The sequence below is a fragment of the Nuphar pumila genome, chromosome 13 (assembly GCF_984573655.1).
Source record: "Nuphar pumila chromosome 13, dmNupPumi1.hap1.1, whole genome shotgun sequence".
In the NCBI taxonomy this organism is placed as follows: domain Eukaryota; kingdom Viridiplantae; phylum Streptophyta; class Magnoliopsida; order Nymphaeales; family Nymphaeaceae; genus Nuphar; species Nuphar pumila.
This window is the reverse complement of record NC_143261.1, coordinates 95,087,058-95,099,341: the sequence shown is the minus strand read 5'-3', so window position 1 is coordinate 95,099,341 and position 12,284 is coordinate 95,087,058.

The window sequence follows — 12,284 nt, the reverse complement described above, 5'->3', positions numbered from 1 at the left end:
ATGTAGAGAGGAGAGAGAAGAGGGGCATAGATCTCAAGAAGAAAAATATGGTGGTTTGCTGAAAAAATTTTATTTATAATAAAAAATTAGGTCAAAACATGTTTTTCTATGGAAGTCCAAAAAAAATTCAGAAACTCCAAAACAAGTCTTCCTCAAAACCGTGTTTTTCAAAAGAGTTTTTTTCTAAACTAATTAAAATTAGTAACTACTCTTCTAATCTAATTAAACTACAAATTAAAAACTCTTAATTTAAATAAAACACTAAAAAATGTAGTGCAAGCTTTGAAATTGGCAATTTTTTGATAATTTTCATTTCAATACATTTTCTAAAAACTAACAATAAAAATAGGTTTTTGATGTAATTTTTCTTTGGATCATGCATAAATAAGATGAATAAAATATAAAATACATGCATGATCAAATTCTCTCATGCTTATCATTTGCTAGTCCTCGAGCAAACCGAAGCAAAAAGCAAAAATAACAACTAACCAAAATAGAAACCTAACTCATTTTCATAGGAATCACGGTTGCATTTATCATATGCAACAAGCTCTTTAAACCCCTGGGTTACCCCAGTGGATGAGTAAGGTCTCGTGAGGGTTTACAGTGATGCTACCCACAAACATCTTTGTCATGTATGCATAAAAATTTCAAGACACAAAGCATTAGGCAGTTAAAGAATTTATTTTCACGAATATTTTATGTCATTACACTTTCAAAACAGTTAAAGAATTGATTTTTTTATATCTTGGGAAAATATAAAAAATCAAATAATTTCTCAAAAAATCTAAAAACATTTAGAAAAAATCAAATAAAAATAAAGTAATTACATAATTAATTTTATATGTAAAAATAAAAAATAAAATATTTTATCAAACACAAAAACGAAAGATGTTCTTTTAGCATGTACAATTTATGATTTTAGCATGTCCAACAAAAAAATCCTACAAATAAGACATTGTGCTCATTTGAATCTTAATAGTTATTAGATGTTGCTTGAGGATTTTATCATGTACAATTAATGATCAAATAGTTATTAGATGTATCAACACTTCTTATTAGATGTTTGAATGTTAAGCACTAGAGTTGAGACCTCAAATTGAGTCCTCAACCTCAAGATTTAGTGGACCGTAATGGCCTTCAAGCCTCAAATTGAGTTCCTCAACCTCAAACAACATGGTCTATTGAGTTGCCAGGATATAATGTCTGGTCAAATTGTCATCCTCAATCAAGATCCTCCTGTGAATGATCTGGCAAAGGCCAGTGAAGTTGAGAGCCTACCATCCACACTAGTGTTTTTCACTTGAGAGAGAGAGAGAGAGAGTCACCGTTAGATTCTTGAGGTCGGAACTCCATCATGCTCGAAACCTCAGGGAGGAAGAAGAGGGCTGAAAACTTGAGGGAAGAAGAAGAGGGATTAGAGCTTGGCTCGGTTGAGAAAGCCTTTTGCTCTCAAACCTATTTGCAAAAAAAAAACATGGTTTGCAACTTTGTCAAAGAAAAAGGTGATTTACTTGTGGAAAACATTGTGCCGATATTTTGTGAGATTTACAAAATCTCGCTATATTTTTGTGAGATATTGCCACAAATGAAAAAATTGCTGTTTTAAGATTTTAGAATAATTTTTGTGAAAAAAATGCAAGATTTTTTGTAAATCTCGCGATATTTGTCACTATGCAGCGCAGTTAATTAGGTCTCTGATCTTGAGAGCAGGTTTATCCATGTAAATATTTAAAAAAAATCTATTAAATAGATTAAGTATCTGACAATTGTTGGATGTTGATTTTGAACTACCCATGAAAAAAACCTATAAAAATTGTTTGTGCAAATGTTTGGGTGACACTCAAAACCTGGTTAATATGAGTTAAAACCTAGTTTGTGCAATGTTTGGGTGAAACAAACTGGGTTTACAAAACCTGGTTTGTGAAAAAAAACAGGTTTTGTAAAATTAGGTCCCACTTTGTTTTTTAAATCAAAAACTTGGTTTATTGGGCAAGAGAGGGAAGGGACCTCCCACTCCACTGCCCCTTCCACACCACCTCTTCAACAACTTCCTATGTTCGGTTATTTCCAATCAGAAAATGTCTGGGATGGTGCCAGCCAACTGCCGTAACACCACCTGACAATTTTTTGGCCAGTGATCGGCTGTATTTTTTCTTTTTATTTTGGAAAAAAAAACTAACATCCGGCCATCTTTTGGCCAGCCACTGACCAGAAAATGACCGGGCTGCTACCCCCCTCGCAAAGTGATATCAGTCCATCCATTTTCCGATCAGTGGCTTAAAAATGGCTGGCCAATTTTTTCAATGTTTCCTTTTTTTTTACTTTTCAACCATTTTTCGGCCAGCCACCAGCCGTTAAATGGCCTGATTGAATTGGTAGCCACCTCATTGGACGGTATCAATCCCGCCATTTTTCGGTTAGTGGCAGATCAGAAAATGGCCGACCAATTTATTTTTCAATTTTTGTCTTTTTAATTTTTTGCACTTTTTGACCATTTTTTGGTCGATGGTAGACCGGAAAATGATCGGACTGGTACCCACCTCGCTAGGCAGTACCAGTCTGGCCATTTTCCAATCAATGGCTAGTTGGAAAATGTCTGGCCAATTTTTTATTTATAATTTTTATTATTATTTTACTTTGCAACCATTTTTTGGCTGACCATCAGCCTTAAAATGGCTGAACTGGGACCCACCTAGCTGGGTGGTACCAGTCTGTCCATGTTCCAGTGAGTGGCTGGCTATTTTTTTCATTTATATAATTTTTAGTTTTTTCATTTTCTAACCATTTTCTGCCAATCATCAGTCAGAAAATGGCCAAACCAGTACCCACCTCACTGGGATGTGCTAGCCAGCCATTTTTCGGTCAGTGGCTGACTGAATAAATTTTTTTCTTATTTTCATTTTTTTGCTTTTTAATAATTGGTTGTTTAGCCATTTTTTGGCCAGCCACCAACAGGAAAATGGTTGAACTGGTGTTGCTTGATGCATGCAGTAATAGCTAACCATTTTGCAGTTGGTGGCTGGCCTGAAAATGGCAAGTCATTAACTTTTTTAATTTTTTTAATTTTGAAAATCTAAAACCTAGTTTTTAAGGTTTTGGGTCATCCAAGCACAATGAAAATATGGTTTTTTGGATTTTCTATTCAAATTAATACTAGATAGTATAAATATCATTATAGAAGAAGTTAATCGCACAGGCTATCAATTCCTTTTTCAGATCGGAATCCTCAAACAATGTCTATGGGCTCATATGGGTATAGGGGTATTAGTAATTTTGTGGCTAGAAAGAAAAATATCTGCAAGGATACAACGACGAATTGATCTTGAGTATGTCAATCCCTTGGAGCGGTCTTGTTTTCTAGCAGTTTGAGAGCATGTGCTGGGCATTCTTTTGATAAGCAAGCTGGGGTTAGACAGACATGTCTTGTTCATCTGCATTGGCACACATCTGGATCATCTCTCCTATAGTGGTATCAAAGCCAAGTTCTTGTTGCGTGCAGAGATACGTTCGCTTCATTGCTGCATGCATCTAAATTGGTCGGTCACCGAGGTTCACCACTTGCAGCCATTGTTCATCGTTTGTCAGGCGAACACAGGATATCGAAACAGAAAACAGAAGTTAGTGTTTTTGTTCATCTAATATATTAGTCTGGTCACCAGATTTCGGCAACCTCTGCCTCTACATTTAAAAAGAGGCAACAGACCTTCAACTTAGGTCTGCCCGTGACAGTGAAAGCAATATTTTTCTTCAATTTTGAGAAAAAACCCTGCAAGTAGAACTCTCAATCATTTTTTTTTACTTTACTGTTAAATAAAAAAAATCACAGAACCCATATGGGATCTGCATTAGTTTTTCAAAGAGTCAATTCTTTTTAAGGTCACCGGCATCAGGTAACCTCAATACATAAAAGGGAGGAGGAAGAAACAAAAAAAACCGAAAGTTTTTCTTTTTCAAACAAAAGATTTTTGAGGGTAGTGAGTAACCAGCAACCTCTCTTTTCTATTTTTTAGGTCGCCAACATCAAGCGACCTCGAAAAATAAAAAAAATATCAAAAATAAAAAAAGGAAAAATACAGTGGGTTGCCAAAAATCAGGCGACCCCTATCCTTAAAAGAAACAAAAAAAATGGAAGAAGGAGAACACAGGCCCCGAATCGGGGCCTACGTCAAGGGGAAGAAAGAAAAAAAAATCTGATTTTTTTTTTTGCTCAAACTGAGATTTTTTTTTTAGAGGGTCGCCAGTAACTAGTGGCCCCTCTCTTCACCGGGAAATACTTTGCAGGAGGTCGTCGGCATCCAGCAACCTCACTACAATAAAAACAAAAAAAAAAACATACAAAATATACCTGCATTTTTTTTCTCTCTCGCCACCATCGCCCGTCTATTTTTTCCAGCTATCCAACCGACAGATCGAACAACGTACTCCTTGTCTGAAAATTTTGTTTTTCGACGATCCAACTGGCAGATCAAACTTCATTGCTCTTGCCATCTAAAAACTCATTTTTTTCCTTCAGACACCCATCTAGCAGGCCGATCAGACTGGATCAGCATCATCCTCGCCGAATGAGTTTTTTTTTAATGCACCGAACTACCAGAAGCTTCTTTTAGAAACTTCTAGCATTTCTCGAATCTTCAGATCTTTTATACGGTTTACCAAGTGGAATTATGACTGCGCCCCTAGTCTTTGTCGATAATTTTAGTCAAGTCCCTGCCTGGTGAAATTACTACTTAACTCTGGTGTTTTTCGGTATAACCAGGCCCCGCATAATTAAATTACTTGTTTGACCCTACCTTTTAATTTATTGTCTATTATGTCCTTTTATAATAAATTTATTGTACTACCCCTACACTTTATTGCTTTTGACCACTGTATTCCTAAATTGCAAAAAGGTCCTCATTTTTTTCGTAATTCCAGAAAGGGCCCTAAACTCTAAAATATTATCTTGAACAAGCTTAGGTTTTTTATTTTTTTAGAAAACCCCTTTTTTCAAGTCCTGATTTTTCTTTTGGATAATATTATTTTTAGCAGTACTCCTCTTTATTTATTTTTTAAATTACAGAAAAGTGCTCAGAATGTGCAGATTTGCCAATTTTCTTTGAAAATCAAGAAATTGATTATTGTATATTTTTTTGGTACTTAAATGAAATTATCAATTAGTTGTTCATGAATTTGCTGATTATGAAAGTTATATTTTATGAGTTTATGGATAATATTCTCTTATTAATATACATGTTGAATGTTGAACTTATATTTATCATGCTTTGCCATATTAAAATATCTAAATTTAAAAAAATGATAAGGTTTGTGCAACCAAATTAGCCAAAACTGATAAACTTAATGACATCAATTTCTATATTTGGAAGAGGAGAATTCCTCTTGTTTTAACTTTAGAGGGCATCGAGAATGCCCTCACTACTGAAATGAGGGACCCTGGTGTTGAAGCTATCGAAGAGGTCAAATCAACTTTTCTAAAATATAAAAAAAACATGTTGGCTAAAACCATCATGCTCACCTATACGAATGACGACCTTATTAGGGTGTTTGAATATTACTTTACAGCTATGTATATGTTTGATGTCATTTCAAAGAAGTATGATACTACTTCTGAAACACATACAATTACTCCTAGAACAATATAATTCGTGTTGGATGTAAGAAAATGATAACGTTGTTGATCATATGAACAAAATGCTTGTTATGGCAAAGGACATAGCGATAGTTGGGAATATAATCCCTGACTGTATGCATATATCCACTATTCTGTATAGTCTCTCATCTTCATAGAAAATGGTGCAAACTACTCTTAGACTGAACTCAAAAAATCTAACCCTAGAACAATATAATTCGTGTTGGATGTAAGAAAATGATAACGTTGTTGATCATATGAACAAAATGCTTGTTATGGCAAAGGACATAGCGATAGTTGGGAATATAATCCCTGACTGTATGCATATATCCACTATTCTGTATAGTCTCTCATCTTCATAGAAAATGGTGCAAACTACTCTTAGACTGAACTCAAAAAATCTAACCCTAGACGAGCTTCCAGCTCAATTGAAAATTGAGCAGCAATATATGTAACAATATAGAAAAAGCAAATTACACTTCGTGAAGGATACTCCCAACCACAGTTATAGCCCTGCTAGACATTCGCATTTTAAGAAGAATTTTTTTAATGGTAATGGTGAATTTGATAAGAGGAAAGGTCCAACATTCCGCAAGCTGCAGGCAGCCGCCTCCCAAGTCAAGTACTTCAAGTGTAGAAAACTTAGACACTTCAAGAAGGATTAATTGAGTCGGACAAACAACAACAATGATAGGAACAACAAGAATGGCCAGCAAAAGGAGTGGTGAGATATAATCTGTGTGATATCAGAATGCTCTTATGTGGACCATGCTCTTTCTGGATGGTGAGTAGACTCTACGGTGACATGTCATATAGCAATGAGCAAGGAAGGAATGGTGGACATGGTCGAGTATAAGTCTGGTGAGCATCGAGTGTACATGGGCAATAACACCTACTCTAATGTTATGTCTGTCGGGACTTATCACATTTAAACTTCTAGAAATAATGTATTATTGTCTAATGTCATGTTTGTACCGTCCATGAGATATAATTTAGTATATATCCCAACCTTGGTTGCCAAGGATTTTGAAGTTAGATTTCTACCATGAAAAGTTACTATGAGGAAACATGGTTGAGTGCTATTTGATGGGTTTTTTGATCAACATCATGGATTGTTTAAAATTGATGATTCTGATATGAATAAAATTCTTTTGATTTCTGCTTATATTAACATTGTCTTTAATGTAGATGTAAATGTCTAGCATCAAAGACTTGGACACATTAACTTAAAGAAAATGAAGAAACTTATTGAATTAAATCTAATACCTCACTTTAATAAATCTTTATTTCATAGATGTAAACCTTATATTTATGGAAAAATGATAAGAAAATATTTTTTACATAATGTAATTAAAGCATTTGAATTATTAAAAATCATACATTCTGATATTTGTGGTTCCTTCAGGACTCAAACTCATAAAGGAATGGAATATTTTTTATCTTTTATTGATAATTTTTCTAGATACAGTTATGTATATCTTATAACTTATAAGTATGAAGCATTAGACAAATTTAAAGAATATCGTCAAGAAGTTGAAAACCAGCTTGGTAGAAAAATTAAAGTTTTACTGTCTGATCGAGGAGGAGAATACACCTCAAATGAATTTTTTGAATATTACAAGGTTAATAGGATCATACATCAAACTATAACTCCTGGCACACCTCAACAAAATGGTATGACTGAAAGATTTAATATGACTCTCCTTGATCTGGTTAGATGCATGTTATCTAATGCTTTATAAACCAAAGTATTTTGTGGAGAAGCAATGCATACAGTAACATATGTTTTAAATAGTGTTCATTGTAAAGCTATTGTCTCTACACCTTATGAATCATGGCTGAAAGAAAACCTGGTTTAAGTCACCTTCGTAGATGGGGTTCAGTAACTCATATAAAGGTCATAGAGCGATCTAGAGATAAACTTGATACCAGATTTATAAGGTTTATCTTTATTGGATATCCCAAAGTCCAAAGGTTATAAATTTTACCACCCAGATAAGAGTTTAATCGAAAGTAGAGATATCTTTATGGAAGATCAAAATATGAAAGAAATTATTTTTGAAATAAGTAGAGATGATCTTTTGATGTGTATTACGACTCTGATGACTTGCAAGAACATTTAAGTAATAAAGAACCCCCTGCAAACTCTCCATCTTCTTCTAATCAATCTCAGGTTGGGCACAAAAGGTGTAGAGCTCTTTCGTCTTACTTAGATGACTATTATGTCTATCTGTTAGAAGAACTGTATTACACTTAAGACATGGATGACATGAAAGATAATTTGTCATATAATGAAGCAATAAATTCACGAGAGTCAACAGATTGGGTAAAAGCCATGGATGAGAAAATTGAGTCCATTGAGAAAAACAGACTGAGAATTGACTGATTTACCTGAAAAAAGAAAAGTCATTGAATGTAAATGGATTTTAAAGAAGAAATTCAAGTCCGATGGTAGTATTGATAAATTTAAAACAAAATTAGCTACTAAAGATTTTTCTCAGAAACAAGATTAGATTATGTTGACACATATTCACCTGTTGTAAAATTCACCTTGATTTGGATAATACTCGCTATTATAGCTTACTACGATCGAGATTTACATCAAATGGATGTTAAAACTGTCATTCTTAATGGTGAGCTTAAAGAAACTATATTCATGAATCAACCTGAAGGCTATATAATAAAAGGCAAAGAAGATAAAGTATATAGGTTAAAAAAATCTCTATACAGACTCAAGAAATCACCACATCAGTGGTACTTAAAGTTTTATAAGGCAATTACATCATTAAGGTTTGTAGCAAATAAATTTGACCATTGTGTTTATGTCTGAAAAAGTGGGGGTAAATTTGTCATTCTCTTACTTTATGTAGATCATATTCTTTTGACTAGAAACGACAACAAGATAATTATCAAAATCAAGTCATGGTTGAATTCTCAGTTCAAAATGAAAAACATGAGAGGAGCATCTTATGTTCTTGAAATTAAAATCACTCGAGATAAGAACTCAAAGCTTTTAAGCTTGAGTCAAAAAAGGTATATAAATCATATACTCAAGAAATTTAAAATGAGTGATAGCAAAGCATGTTGGGACACCTGTGGTAAAAGGTGTCAAACCGAGTAAGAATGATAGTCCTGATGATGGACAAAAAAGATTGAATGACCCTTATGCACAAGTTGTTGGAAGCTTGATGTATGTTATGCTTTGCACAATGTCTGATATCAACTTTGTTATTGGTCTCGTTAATCACTACCAAAGTAATCCTGGTTGGCCTCACTGACAAACAATAAAAAGAATGTTTCAATATTTAAAAAGAATTATAAACTTAAAATTATGTTTTCAAGTTGATACTTTAGAATTAACTGAGTATTGTGATGTTGACTTTGCAAGCAGTAGAGATGATAGTAAATCTACTTTTGGATATGTTTTTTCTCCTCGAAGGAGAAGCAGTTTTCTGATCTTATAAGAAACAAGATTGTGTAGCTCAGTATACTCAGAAAGTAGAATATATTGCATGCAATGCAGCTGCTATATTTGTCGTTTGGATAAGCTACTTCATTAATGACTTGAAGCAGGATATAATCAACGGGTCAGTCCATATTTATTGTGATAACCAGGATGACATTTTTCTTATAAATAGTAAAGCAAACAATTTTAAAAGTAAACATATAATGGTAAAGTACCATTATATTCATGATATAATTGAATTGAATGAAATCAAAGTCAGTTACTTACCTGCATCTGATATGATTGTTGATCATTTGACAAAGGGCATATCTGAGAAAATATTCTCAAAACATGTATCATGTATGAGATTTTAAGATATGTCTAATAAAAACATATAGTTGGAATAAAAACTAAAGTATATAACTCATTCTAGGAATGTTGATGCAAGTAAAATACTTCAATAGTGAGAGGTAAAATCCTGCATCATAATTAGTTTCATATGGCCAGAAAGATGTTGGTTATAGGTGATCACCTTTTCCATGTTTCATGAAGAGTCTCAAGTGTTGAGGAGAGATGTGAGCTCACTGTCTCTCTGACGTGTGAAATTGCCTAAACTAGGGCTTTACTTCATTTGGATAAGCTCATAGCAGTGAAATGTTTGCCGATTTTCTCTGATTAGAGAGAAAATCGATAACTCCCACGTACGCTGTGCAAATCTCCATCCCATGTTTCTCTCTTATTTAAAGAGAGAGGGCTTAATCAAGAGCTTGCTTGAATGAAGCTAACCTGAGGAAGTATAACCCCTCGTGAAGAAGGTTGTCTACAAAATCTATCTTCTCCTTTGTTCTGCTCCTACATAATGTTGCCAACCTCCGGCGACTGGTAACGAGAAAGCACTCAAGCAGTTTCCTAACAGCTTATGAGGCCACTCCAATCAGTTTTAGCGATGCCTAAAAACGGCGGAATGTGGCCGACCTCCGGTGACTGGTAACCAGAAAGCGCTCAAGCAGTTTCCTAACAGCTTACGAGGCCACTCCAATCAGTTTTTGTCCACCGTGGGAACTCGTCTGACACATCAGACTCCTCTCCAGAATACGTGGACCAACAAGCCAAGTCTGCAGATCAAAATGGCCACAACGAGGAGCCGTGTTGCAAAGACCCTTCACTGCAGAACCCCTCTCCAACGAGTTTCTTGTTCAAAGCCATGAACTCTGGCGAAAAGGAAAACGTTCCCCCGACTGGAGAGGGCGACTCTTTCTGTGTTCAAAGACTACAATCATCCTGTTCTAGTCCCAAATACAAGCTGGATGCTTTCGACCCATCGGAGATCTCTCATCGAGAACAGCTTTCTGTTGGGAAGCTTGTCCGATCCAAGCATCTTCAAAAACGTAGGACAACGGGTGCTCCTCCTTTCCACCTCTAATTCCAAAGCGGATTCCAAGTAGAACAGTAGCTTCACAACAAGCATAGATGGTGACAGTGGGTCAACCGCTCCTACAAAGGCCAAGGTGACTGCCAAGAATCAGGTTTTTTCTTCCAAGTCTTCTGAAAGTATTGAGTTGGAATGTATGAGGCCTAGGTAGGAGCTGGGCTCGGCGGCACATTGCCGATGTGCTTCGCCACCATCAACCAGATGCGTCTTTCTTCCTCAAAACAAAGATTTCTAAAGGGGGGCTTCATTCTATTAAACTAAGTTTCACCATATAAAATATTGTTGGAAATTTTGAAGCATCTCCAATGAGCCATATTATGTTTATGGAAGTCGCAAGAGATCCGTGTAGACGTGATGCGGTGTTCGGATCAAACTCTATCAGTAATGGTGGAAGATAAAACATACTTATCAACTCTATAATCTATGGTCATAATTCCTATCTTGACCGTAGCTCCCTATGGAATAAGCTTCTAAACCATTTGTGGAAGTTCCTTGGCTAGTGTTAAATGACTGGAATGTCACAACTAGTGTATCAGAACGACGGGGCTCAACATCTTTTCATGTAGGTGCAGATGAATTTTAATCAATTTTTAGACTCTCTGGGCATCACGAAGATTGGTGACAACCCAACCCATTTTGCGTGGCACAACAAACAAACTGGTCCGATTGAAAATTACCCGCCACAAGATTTGCTTTATGAGCCGGACACAATTAGAGGTTAGGTGATTGGTCGACCCACACTGAGAACAGAATTGAATCTTATATTTGTAAACAATTTCTTGTTGAAAGGTGCGCCGATTGTAAATCGCAATCTCGATGTGATTTGGGAGAGAAATTTAGCTACACCATCACACAAATTCTAGCAAAAGCACATTGATCCACGGCTCGTGTGTAGTCATCAATATGAAGATGTCCCTGAAGATACACAACAATGCCTTCAAACACATCTTTCGTCCAGCACTACGCAGATAAGCCCGCGTGTAGTCATCAATTTAAAGGGGAACTCGATTTGAAGCTTCAACTCCATGTCCAGTTCCATTGGTGCGCCACCAATATTCAGCCTGCCACTTTTCATGGGCCCCCAGGGAGAACACGAGACATGTCCTCCATGTTACTAAAACGCATCATAAACAATCCTTGGTAAACAAACACGACATTCACCGAGGGAAATTTCCACAACACAAGCAGTTCTTATAACGTGAACTGATACTCTGTGCTTCTGTGAGTTTCCTCCAAAGAATCCAGACAGAGCCGTCCATTCAAATGGAATCATCTCTTCATGACGGTCTCTCTGGACATCTAATTAAAGAGATTCCCCATGCTGAACCATTACAGCCTTTGACACCGACGCTGAAGGATCAGAGCCCCCCACGATGATGGCCCAAGATAGACATAGAGATTGCTGAAGGGAGTCCCCCGGGCATCATGCCTCTACTTACCCATGGGATGGGGGCGGGAGTTGATGGCCGGAGCACATCTCCATCGGAGCTCACGGCATTTTGGATCAAAATGTGGCCAGAATTTTATTTTTTTTTTCCGAATATCAAAGGCACCCTAAGTCAAAAAAGATGTTCTTGCTCTGTCTTGGTACCATGGTTTGCACCTTCTTCCAATCCTTACCTAATGCTTGAACATCTTGGTTTGTTAAATGCTAATAAATTAGTATGTATATTCTTGTCCAATAGCTTGCACGAAAGTTTCAGTTCCTAAGAAGAAACTCTTTGCCATCACACACACACACAGCATAGTAACTGGAAAACGCAACAATAAAACACAGC